This window comes from Cebus imitator, unplaced genomic scaffold, assembly GCF_001604975.1.
Source record: "Cebus imitator isolate Cc_AM_T3 unplaced genomic scaffold, Cebus_imitator-1.0 Scaffold309, whole genome shotgun sequence".
NCBI lineage: Eukaryota > Metazoa > Chordata > Mammalia > Primates > Cebidae > Cebus > Cebus imitator.
In genome coordinates this window covers 646,231-659,207 of record NW_016107624.1, presented here as the reverse complement: position 1 = coordinate 659,207, position 12,977 = coordinate 646,231, and the positions used below count along the sequence as shown (strand labels likewise).

Genomic DNA, 12,977 nt, shown 5'->3' with positions numbered 1-12,977 from the left:
GTTGCCATGCAGGTTAATTGAATTGTCTGCCTGAGATCCTGGGCCAGGCACTCATTATAGCAGAGGACTCAAAAGAGTACTGGTGGTTAGTTCTCTGGTGGCTGCTGATGGTAGGGACACCAGGATCCAGAGGTTGAAATCCCAGTGTTAACACTGAAGAAAGAATTGAAATGCAAATGTTTGCATATTTTATTTATTTATTTATTTTCAAGCTCCCATGCTGTTGTGAGAGGGGATCCCAGAGAGGGAAATCACTGTTTGCGTATTTTAATAAAATTTTAACAAACATTAATGGAACCATAAAGGAAATCTAGAAAAATAAGAAAATAGTAGCTATAATTCCACTACCCTGACAAAGTAACTGTTTCTGATTTTCAGTATTACTCCTGGTGCCCCTGGGCTCCAGGTCTAATTAGTGGCTACATACCATTCTGTATTCTTTGATCACTTACTCTGTCAGAGGCACCATCCCATGTTGTAGGCTCCAGAACAATCAAGTTGAATGATGATGCATGTTCTTTCATGGAATAGATTTCACATGATTTACTTAATAATTTCCTTTGCTGGATATTTTGGCTATTTAATGCCATAGTGGACATCTTTTGACTTAAGGATATTTTCTCTTGAAATCTCTAGGATAGATCCTATGGAGTGAGATTACTGGGTCAGATAGTGCTTTTTGTGTATATATATACACATACACACACACACACACACATATATATACACACACACATATATATATATACATATACACACACATATATATACACATATATATGTATATGTACATATACACATATGTGTGTGTGTGTGTGTATATATATATGTACACACACACACACTTATATATATGTATATGTACATATACACATATATATGTGTGTGTGTGTGTATATATATATATATATATGTACACACACACACACACACTTTTTTTAAAGACAGAATTTCGTACTATTCCTAAACTGGAGTGCGGTGGCATGCTCATAATTCACTGCAGCCTAAACCTTCTGGGCTCAAGGGATCTGAGTACCTCACCCTCCTGTGTAGCTGGGACTTCAGGTGAATACCACCATGCCCAGCTAATTTAATTTTTATTTTTTGTGGAGACAGGATCTGGCTTTGTTGCCCAGGCTGGTCTCAAACTCCTGGTTTCAAGTGATCTTCCCATCTTGGCCTCTGAAAGTGCCAGGATTACAGGTGTGAGACACTGTACCTGGCCAGTATTTTATACTGGTTAATCATGCTGCCAAGTTGTCCAAAAGGCTGACTCATTTTATGCAGCCACCAGCAATGTTAGAGTGCACTAGTTTATTGCATGTTATTAAAAAACCTGTTTCTCATATTTATTGGATGTTACTGAACACAGAATATATCTGGTTTAGATACTGATGGAATTACAATCCATAACTCCTGAAAGTTTTATTTTTCTAAGGGAGATGAAAATGTTATACAAGACAAAATACAAAACAGTTTAAAATCCACAGCTAATTAATATAACCTATACTCAGTGCAAAAGATCCTGTGTGATGCAGTAGTTAGGGAAATCTAGGAGGTGCTGACACTTGAGAATGAGAGGAGTAAGATTTGAGTAGTGTGCCTTTACATAGATGAGATAAAGAGAAGGCTGGCCAGGGGGTCCAGAGCCGCACGTTTCATAGGCAATTCTTATGTTCTTCACTATTAGATGACAATTTTTTCTAGCTTAAAACAATTATCCCCCATTCCCCACTGCCATTATATATGTTTGGTAAAATTTGGATGGCTGAGGATGAGGGGATGACACACACACACACACACACACACACACACAGTCTCTGTAATCATTTGAAATGGCTGTATAACATTACATCAAGTGTATATACTGTAATTTTCTTAGGTATACCTCTGTTGTTAGACGTTATTTGTTGGTTTCATAATTTATTTTTTTATGTAAATTATGGTACTTCTAGAAGAATTTTGGGCTGCTGTGGATAAAAAGATGTATTCCTATATAACATGTATACGTCTTCATATGGAGGTATTTGGCAAGGAATGGAAGGGGACTATGATGGCAGGAGGGCAAGGACTGGGGTGAGTATACTGTGGGTAGGGCTTTCTTGTGAGTGCCAGAAACCTGGCTTGAACTAAGTTTGGTAGAAAGGGAACTTGATTGCCTTGTGTAAACTGCTGGAAGGACAGGAGCTCTGGAACACTACCAGGACAGACTCTATCTCTGAGAGCTGGCTGTTTTTTCTTGCATCCATACTCCAGCTCCCAGTGGTTGAACTACTCATTGCCAGCCATGCTGGGATCACATCTTCCCAGTTTATTGCAGAAGAGGAAAAAGGATTCCCACAGTTTGCTGCCCTGGCTGGTGTCTTGTCAGGCCGGCCAGATGGGTGAGGTACTGAGAATCTCAGTTTGGGTCGCATGTTCATTGTGCCTTGGCAGAAGTGGGGAGTGTGTGTGTGTGTGTCATTGGCAGCCTCCCCTAGAACCACGTTTGGAAGGGGATGAGCAGGTACCCAGAGAAAGTGGTATTTTGTTTCAGGGCACTGGGCAGACCAAAACAGCGCTATATACTCTAAATGCTTTCCTCAGGTGAGCATGCCAGTGACTCAAGCTTCCTGGCATCTCCTCATGACTGCCTTTACACATCAAGTTACATACATGTTTCCAACAAGATGATTTGGCTGTGGTTTCCTTCTTTTTGCATAGATATGGTATCACAGTTGTATCTCTAGTTAACTTTTGCTTATAGTCAAAGAATTTGGATGTGTCCATCTCACATGACTATTTTACACCTGGTCTTGGGAGTACTGGCTTACTCAGAGCCTGAGGAAACATGGCGGGGTGGTACTTTTGCCTTATGGTGCTAGGATAAATGCACAGGTGGAGCATAACACACTAGCCTTGCATAGCTTATCAGCTTGTTTCTGGTAACTAGGCTTCTTATTTAACTGGAGTACCTCCCACTCACCAGCTCTTACTGGTGTTGCTTTTGGATTGAAACAGACAGGAAAACCTAGACCTTTTAGTGGTCTCTGTTTCTGTCCTGGCAAAAGAAAGGAATCCATTCATACATTCAGCAACGTTGAACACTTGGTGCGAGCCCTCTACTAGATAAGGAGAAAATTCCATTATAGAGACATGAACAAACTACCACAGGAGCACAAAGAAAGGAAGTGGCTTGCAGGACCACAGCAGGCTCCTGGGGAAAGTAACTTTTGAACTGGTTCTGATGTTTGAGCTAGAGATTAATAGATAGGCAAGGGAGAGGAGGGTTTTGTATAGAAGGCAAAGGTTCAGAGGTGGGAGAGGGTATGGTGATTTTGGGGAAGAAGAGTGTGGGGTGGTTGAAGGGTGGTACCTTTAGGGATGTGACAGGAGATTAACTAGAGAGAAGTTGGTTTGTGGAGAGCCTTGGATGCAGAATTTGGGATCCTGGGCTTGAGGTGTAGGCAAGGGGCCCCTGGCGGGGTAGGGGTTGGGTATGACAGTCAGAGGGTTGACAGGCTCAGATTTGCAGTTTAGAAAGACTAGTCTGATAGAGGTCTAGAGGATGGATCCATGAGGGAAAGCCAGGAAACAAGATGAGAAAAGGCTTTCCTTAACACATAAGTCAGGTTCTGAGAGGTAAGAGTTATAGGGGAAAAAGAAAAGGAACCTGTTTCTCTGTAATGGGGGTGCTCAGGTGTGCCTTCTAGGGCTTGACTTGGTGCATATTCAATGCTTCATCCACGAGGGCTCTAGGGTGTTCAGCTTTGTGTCCCTCTCATGTTTACTCAAACTTTGCTGCATCCCACAGGTAGGATAAAGAAAACATTGGTAAGGACAACATCTGAAACACAGGTCTCGTTCTCAATTTACATTCAGCTTAACCCTCATTGTCCTCTTTGGTAATGAAAACTGCTATTCAGAATGGTAGAAATACAGCATGTATGATCCTTAGGTATAGATTGTACTTTACAATTTATAAAGATTGCCTATGTGCACACATAATGCTCCCAGCATTGGATTTGGGCATAGAGAATGTTTTTCCCATTTTATAGATTAATCTGTGCCTCAGCATTTACATTGCTTGTCTGTCGTTACATAGAAAGTGATGTATATGTGACATGGATTCAGGTCTATGGACTGTATCTAATTTCAGGACTTTGCTAAGAGACTATGCTGTTGCTATGCCAAGCCATCAGTAATTATGTTGAGTATACTGTGCTTTTGGCAGAAAGGAAGATTGGTATATTTTCAGCTTTTCAACAGACCAGAATAATATATTCTCAAGAACACCCAACTTGAAATATTCTGGCTAATTGAAGCTGTAAACATTGTAATTTGTTCCTTTTTGTGTTTCAGAAATACTTGCAGAGGTTTATAAAAAGTCATAAAATTAATTGAAATTAAAAATAAAGGCTTTAGGGTCAAGGAAAAATAAAAGTGACTAGCAAAATAAAACCAGAGTGAGTATTTTAATTAATTCGTTCATTCAAGGCAGGGTCTTACTCTATCACTCAGGCTGGTGTGTAGTGGCACGATCCTAGCTCACTGCAGCTTCAAACCTTCAGGCTCAAGTAATCTTCCTGTCTCAGCCGCCTGAGTAGCTGGGGCTATAGACATGCACTACCACACCTGGCTAATTTGTTATACATATATATATATATTTTTTGAGACGGAGTTTCGCTCTTGTTACCCAGGCTGGAGTGCAATGGCGCGATCTCGGCTCACTGCAACCTCCGCCCCCTGGGTTCAGGCAATTCTCCTGCCTCAGCCTCCTGAGTAGCTGGGATTACAGGCACGCGCCACCATGCCCAGCTAATTTTTTGTAGTTTTACTAGAGACGGGGTTTCACCGTGTTGACCAGGATGGTCTCTATCTCTTGACCTCATGATCCACCCGCCTCGGCCTCCCAAAGTGCTGGGATTACAGGTGTGAGCCACCGCGCCCGGCTAATTTGTTATATTTTTATAGAGAAAGGGTTTTGCTATGTTGCCCAGACTGGTCTTGAATTCTTGACCTCAAGCAGTCCTTCCACCTTGGCCTCCCAAAGTTTTAGGATTATAGGTGTGAGCCACTGCGCCTGGCACAGAGTGAGTATATAAAAATGCATGTTGTGGTTGGGTGCCTTGTCTCATGCCTGTAATACCAGCACTTTGGGAGGCCGAAGTGGGTGGATCACCTGAGGTCAGGAGTTCAAGACCAGCCTGGTCAACATGGTGAAACTCCACCTCTATTAAAACTACAAAAATTAGCTTAGCATGGTGGTGCACGCCTGTAGTCCTAGCTACTCAGGAGGCTGAGGCAGGAGAATGACTTGAACCTGGCAGGTGGAGATTACAGCAAGCTGAGATCGTGTCATTGCACTCCAGCCTGGGCAACAGAGCGAGATTCTATTTCAAAAAGAAAAAAAGCTTGTTGTGATATCCTTCACAGTGCTAAAGAGGGGGACTTACAATTCAACTGGCAGTTTCTGGCAGGGAAAGCAAAAAGAGAAAATCAGTTACAAGGTCTCTAGTGTCTGTAAGATGAATATGTGAAGTAAAAGGACAGCTTTTGCTGGCACTGAGGCCCAAGAAAAGAATTGTCTCTGGTGGACTTTTATAAAGAGTACTTTGAGCAGTTTATAGTGTCTTCAACAATAACTCCATTCAACAAAAGCAATTCTGCACAGGGACAGATTAATGTTATCCAAATCAGTAAGTTTGTAAGCAGAAGGTTTTCAGTCCCTGGGACTATATCTAGCTGTTTCTCGTTCTCTTCTTGCACAAGAACTACAAAATCAGTTGGAAATGCTGCAACCCTGTTTCACAGATGAGCCATGACTTAAAGCCTGTGTATGGGATCCAGATCAAGCAGTCCTGGTTTTTGTAGCATTCCTTGAATTTTGATGGTAAGCCAACCATTACTCTTGGATGTGATCAAACCATCCTTTGCTCATGCCAACAACATTTATTGCCAGTCTTATTGTGTCTATTCTTTAACATTTTGTAGGGAGGCAATTCTTTTGCTGAAAATTCAGCTTGGATCAGAGGCTTATGAATTCACTGTGTCTGATTGTGCATGAACACCGAAAAGTTGAACCCCGAGAGTCGGTTCTCTATGTTTGTTTGTTTTAATTGCCTGTGATTGCAGTGACCTAGTGCCAGTTGACTCAGCATGTGTTGTAGTTTGCATTTGTTTGTTTATTCAACACACATTTATTGAGTACTTGTAATGATATTGTTAGGCTCTGGTGAATACAAGCTTTGATTTTTAGTTTGGGAATCTTGTTTAGAATGAAGAAGTTCAAAAAGTGAGGATCACAGAAAGATTCCCTGTATTGTATTATACCTCTTTGTTGCCAAAGGGACCCATAGCCCTTCACGGAAATTCAGGAGACCTTTGCAAAAGCAAACAAGAAATTCAGTGTTCCCAAGTCTATACCCGAACTGTGATGTTTAAAGTGTCCTACTCCTGAGGTTGGTAACGGGGATGCTGCTTGGATCTTTACATCTCTGCCTTCATACATCTGAGTTTGATACATTGTCAGAACCCAGAGACCTGGGCTGTCCTTTTAGTGTGTGTGAGTGTGCACACGTGCATGAATGTGTGTGTTTGGTGAAAGGTGAGAAAAAGAAATCTTCGTTTTAGGTTCACTCTCTCTGTTTCAAACACTCGGTATTCTACTCAGGGTAGGCGTGGGAGAGAAGCAAGCTAAGGTTTTTTTTTGTTCTCCTTGATAAGCAACATATATTAGACCATTGGCTTAGCCATATTCCTCAGACTGTTTCAGAATGCTTTAATCTGTTATGAGACCTGTCATCCACTACCCTGACAAATATGTGCTTCAGTACCTGGGCACTTAGCTCTGTGGGGATGTATTTGCTGGCTAAAGCCCAAAAATCTAATTAAAGTTGTACCTGTCACCCAGATGGCTAATCCCATGTGCTTTGACAGGAGTGGGTTTAATTTCAGGGTAGTTCAGCCTGAACCCCCCAGTTCTCACATGCACTCATTGATGGATAGTTCTGAATGAGATTGCGACAGCATTTAGAACATCTCTTGGTAAATCAGAATCAAAACATGGCATTTGGAGACAGTGTCTCTACAGGCTGGTTGGCTAGGGCTAAGACCACAGACCTGAGGTAGTATGTTTTTTACTAAGGGTCAAAGCTCCTCTTGCCTTAAAAAAAAAAGATATATATAAATTTATTAGGTATGAAGATTTTGAGTTGGTATCTTTACAGAATAATGTGCAGTTTAAATGTCCCATGTGGAAAGAAGTACTGTCTTTGCAAATTTCAGTTTCTTGTGAGAGAGTCTGAATGCAGAAACACTGGAATCAAACTGGTTTGGAGTCCTGGCTCCATTACTTACTAGTTGTTGAACTGTGAACCAGCAAATTTGCCTCCTCGAACCATAGGATGTCCATTTCTTATCAGAATAATAGCCATCAGTTGTTAGGATTATTTGAGAGAGGAAGTGACACTTAGCATAATACTTGACAGATCATAAATGAGCAATAATTGGTAGTTATTTTGATGACGGTGCCTTGGCCTCGGGCACTAGAACCTTAGCAGTTTCAGTTGTATCTTTGGAACAGCGGAAAATAGTTCTCAACTTGGGTTGCAATCTCAGCTTCACTTAAAAGTGCTTAACTCTAAGCCAACTACTTAAACTCACTGAACTAATGTTCACTACCTTAAAATGGGATTGATTATATCTATTTTAGGATTAAACAAAATGTAATGTGTGAGAAAATGCCTACTGTGGTTCCTGGCACAGAGAAGTTGATGCTCAGTGTATCAAATTCCTCCTTTTTTCCCCTCTTTTTCTGCTTTTAATTGTGTGGTGGGGGCTGGCTCAGGACTTTGAATGACAAACCGTCACTTGCTGGAATCTACCAGGTGCTGTTGATTAATAAATGTGGTCTGGCCTTTTACCACCCAAGCCACCAAAGCTGTAAGTTTCTTCCTGGATCAACAGCAACCTCTCCTCTGAAGAAAGTGCTTGTCTGTTCCTTTCCAGCTTATTGATCCCTCTAGGAAGGGAGTCGGAGCACTCTTCTATTGGGAAACTCTGGAGTATCTCAGTAGCACACACGTGGGGCTGCTGTTAAAGCTGCTTTAAAAGGATGTTCCCATCAGTTTTCATATGGAATTGCTGTGATCTCCATGGGGCGCAAATAGGGATATTTTTCCTTATCTCACCCGCTCATTTTATCATTTCTATGCCAGGCTCTGTCCTGGGCACTAGGTGTACAGGACTGAATCAAATCATATACAGCCTCTGAAGGAATCTAGTGAAGAAATAGAATAGAAATGCAAAGAGCTAATTAAAATATAGCATGGTAAGTCCTGATAGTGGGATGGACGGAATGCTGTGGAAGCTCAGAGAATGGAACTGTGCTAAGAGACCAGAGGGGGAGGGATGGAAGGCTTCACAGAGGAGGTGGATTTGAGCTGAGACTTGAAGGATAAGTAGCTGTTTGCCTGGGGGAATGGGAGGTGAGAATGCATTCCTGGTAACAGGAAGGCCTGTGCCAAGGCTTGGGGGCATGAATGAGCCTGGCTCATGGGGAACAGTGAGTGGGGCTGGAGGAGGCAACTGGTGAAAGCTCCATCAAGCCCCTTGCTCAGAACTTGCGCAGTCATCATAGCTAGCGCCATACTGTTAGGTGAGTCACATGTTTGTTGGTTCTTTATGGCAAGGACTGTTACATTCTGGTGGCCTCCAGTTTTTTTTCCCCCAGCATATGAATTATTTGTTTGAATGAACTGTTATGGAGAGAAAACATAAAAGTGGAACTGCTGAGGGTGAAGTGAGGTAGGAGGCCTGGCACCCACCTCCCCGCAGCATCTGTTTCTGCCACAGCCCCCAGGAGCAATGAGGCTCCACAAAACATGGCTTGAACACGACTCTTGATCTACTAATTTTGGAAATTCTCCTTATATCACAGAGTACTCTCTTCCTCATTAAGTTTGTGGAGAAATTTCCTTTGTATATTTAAAGGTAACCACTGAGCACTTTGACAAGCTTTCTCTCAGTGAAACCTGATAAGGTGGAAAATTGATGGATGAGAACCTTTTCATTCTGCATTTGGCCAGAGATAAAACAAAACTAGCTGGCTGGAAGAGGAAGTGTGAGGGCTTGGCTTTTCATTTCTAATGTGATTCTAAGATTTTAGGGACATGTTATTTTTCAAATAATCCACTTAATTTTTTTTTTTTTTTTAATCAGCCAGTCTGCTCTAAGAGAGCCCTGCCATGCAGAGGCAGCTCTCAGCCCAGTGCTAGTCCAGCGTGCACCCGTGAATCTTGAAGGAAAATTGCCCATTAGTGTAGAAATTGAGGCCATCAGTTGACATCATTATACAGGTCTTGCTGTGGCAGCACTAACTTTAAATCAAGATGATAGTCTGGTATAGGATGGGGTTCTTTTTTTTTCTTGTGTAAACCCTTTGTTCAGAAGCAGATAAAACAGATGCACCCAGGGGGGCTCTGCAGATTCCTGAGAATGGTGGCTTTTTGTATTGAAATCAAATATAATTTTCTGTGCCCCTCCCTAAGCTAGTGAGTCCGTTTCTGGAGGAATGCCCAAGAACATGTAGTTAGAGGATACTGGTATCCAAGCAGGTTTGAGTATTCCTAATCCTAGAGCTTCTTAGGTTTGGCTTGTAAAATCACTGGTGTAGTAAAAAGAATACAGATAGACTTGGTTTCAGATACTGCTTTCACTACTTTTTACCTGTGTTACTTTGGTTAAGTTGCTTCAAGTCTTTGAACTTCAGTTTTCTGATTGGTAAAAAGGGTATAATTAAAGTACAGACATCCCCCAGGAGATATTAGGATTGGAATAAAGCAAGTCATATGAATTTTTTGGTTTTCCAGTGAAAATAAAATTTATGTTAACCCTATACTATGGTCTGTTATGTGTGCAACAGCATTATGTCTAAAGTAACAATGTACATATCTGAATTAAAAATACTTTACTGCCCAAAAATACTAATGATCATTAGAAACTTCAACTAGCTGTCATCTTTGTTGGTGGAAGGTCTTGCCTCAGTGTTGATGGCTGCTGACTGATAGGGTGGTGGTTGCTGCAATAATGAAGTTTGCCACATTGATTAACTCTTTTCACAAAATATTTCTCAATGGCGTGTGATGCTGTTTGTAACATTTTACCCACGACAGAACTTCTTTCAAAATTGGACTCAGTCCTCTCCAACCCTGCTGCTGCTTTATCAACTAAGTTTATATAATATTCTAACTCTTTTGTTGTCATTTCAACAATGTTCACAGCATCTTGAGATGGAGAAGATTCCATCTCAAGAAACTACTTTCTTTGCCCATTCATAAGAAGTAATTCCTCGTTTGTTCAAGCTTTATCATGAGCTTACAGCAATTCAGTCAGATCTTCAGACTCCACTTCTATTTCCCTCACATTAGCAGTGAAGTGAAGTCTTGAATCCCTCATAGTCATCCTGAGAGTTGAAATCAGACTCTTTCAAATTTCTGTAATGTTGGTATTTTGACCCTTCTTATGAATCACGAATGTTACTAATGGTATTTAGAATGATGAATTCTTTCCAGAAGGTTTTCAATTTATGTTGCCCAGATCCATCAGAGGAGTCATTTTTTTTTTTTTTTTCTTTTTTTTGAGACGGAGTTTCGCTCTTGTTACCCAGGCTGGAGTGCAATGGCGCGATCTCGGCTCAGCGCAACCTCCGCCTCCTGGGTTCAGGCAATTCTCCTGCCTCAGCCTCCTGAGTAGCTGGGATTACAGGCACGCGCCACCATGCCCAGCTAATTTTTTGTAGTTTTAGTAGAGACGGGGTTTCACCATGTTGACCAGGATGGTCTCGATCTCTTGACCTCGTGATCCACCCGCCTCGGCCTCCCAAAGTGCTGGGATTACAGGCTTGAGCCACCGTGCCCGGCAGAGGAGTCATTTTAAAAATACATTTCTTAGAGACTTGAAAAGTTAAAATTACTCCTTGATCTGTGGGTTGCAGAATGGATATTGTGTTAGCAGGCATGAAAACAACATTCATCTTCTTGTACATCTCCATCAGAGCTCTTGGATGACCAGGTGCATTGTCAATGAGCAGTAACACACACACACACACACACACACACACACCCACACACACCCACACACACACATTTTTTTTTTTTTTTGAGATGGAGTTTCGCTCTTGTTACCCAGGCTGGAGTGCAATGGCGCGATCTCGGCTCACCGCAACCTCCGCCTCCTGGACTCAGGCAATTCTCCTGCCTCAGCCTCCTGAGTAGCTGGGATTACAGGCATGCGCCACCATGCCCAGCTGATTTTTTGTATTTTTTAGTAGAGACGGGGTTTCACCATGTTGACCAGGATGGTCTCTATCTCTTGACCTCGTGATCCACCCACCTTGGCCTCCCAAAGTGCTGGGATTACAGGCGTGAGCCACTGCGCCCGGCCTACACACATTTTTTTTAATTGTACTTTAAGTTCTGGGGTACATGTGCAGATCTTGCAGGATTGTTGCATAGATATACACATGCCATGGTGGTTTGCTGTCTATCCACCCGTCACCTACATCAGGCGTTTCTCCCAATGTTATTCCTTCCCAGCCTCCCCACCCACGCTGTCCCTCCCCTAGCCCCCTACCCACAAACAGACCCCAGTGTGTGACGTTCCCCTCCCTGTGCTCATGTGTTCTCATTGTTCAACACCCGCCTGTGAATGAGAACATGCGGTGTTTGGTTTTCTGTTCTTGTGTCAGTTTGCTGAGAATGATGGTTTCCAGATTCATCCATGTCCCTACAAAGGACATGAACTCACCCTTTTTAATGGCTGCATAGTATTCCATGGTGTATATGTGCCACATTTCCTTTGTCCAGTCTATCATTGATGGGCATTTGGGTTGGTTCCAGGTCTTTGCTGTTGTAAACAGTTCTGCAGTGAACATATGTATGCATGTGTGTTTATAATAGAATGATTTATAATTCTTTGGGTATATATCCAGTAATGGGATTGCTGGGTCAAGTGGAATTTCTATTTCTAGATCCTTGAGGAATCACCACACTGTCTTCCACAAGGGTTGAACTAATTTACACTCCCACCAACAGTGTAAAAGCATTCCTGTTGCTCCACATCCTCTCCACCATCTGTTGTGTCCAGATTTTTTAATGATTGCCAGTCTAACTGGCGTGAAATGGCATCTCAATGTGGTTTTGATTTGCTTTTCTCTAATGACCAGTGATGAGAGCAGTAATATTTTTAAAGGAATCTTTGTTTTGAATAGCAGGTCTCAACAGTGGGCTTGAAATATTCAGTGGACCATGCTGTAAACAGATGTGCTGTCATTTAGATTTTGTTGTTTCATTGTAGAGGACAGAGTTGATTTAGCATAATTTTTAAGGAGTTTTGGAATCATAGGTGAGCATCAGCTTCCACTTAAAGTTACTAGCTGTGTTAACCCCTAATAAGTAAGTCACCCTGTCCTTTGAAGTTTTGAAGCCAGACATTGACTGTTCCTCTCTAGCTATGAAACTCCTAGATGGCATCTTCTTCCAGCATAAGGCTGTGTCGTCTGCATTGAAAACCTGTTGTTTAGTGTAGCTACCTCCATCAATTATCTTATTTAGATCCCTTGGGTAACGAACTGCAGCTTCTACATCAACACTTGTAACGTCCATGCACTTTTATGTTACTTAGATGGCATCTTTCCTTAAACCTCAGGAACCAACCCCTGCTAGCTTCAGTTATTATTTGTTCTTTTCGCAGTTTCTTCACCTCTCTCAGTCCTCATAGAATTGAAGAGAGTTAAGGCTTTGCTCTGGATTAGACTTTGGCTTAAGGGAATGTTGTGGCTGGTTTGATCTATTCAGACCATAACTTCCTCCATATCAGCAAGGCTGTTTAGCTTTCTTACCATTCATTTGTTCGCTGGAAGTCACTGGAGGAGCACTTTTAATTTCCTTCAACTTTTTCTTTGCATTCACAATTTGGCTAACTGGTGCGAGAGGCCT

The 12,977-nt window shown here is 41.9% G+C and overlaps 1 protein-coding gene across 3 annotated transcripts in view; it reads left to right on the top strand.

Moving 5' to 3' along the window:
• The window catches only part of CDK5RAP2 (CDK5 regulatory subunit associated protein 2), a 199,379-nt gene that overhangs the window by 67,405 nt on the left and 118,997 nt on the right, over positions 1–12,977 (top strand). The window lies entirely within an intron of this gene.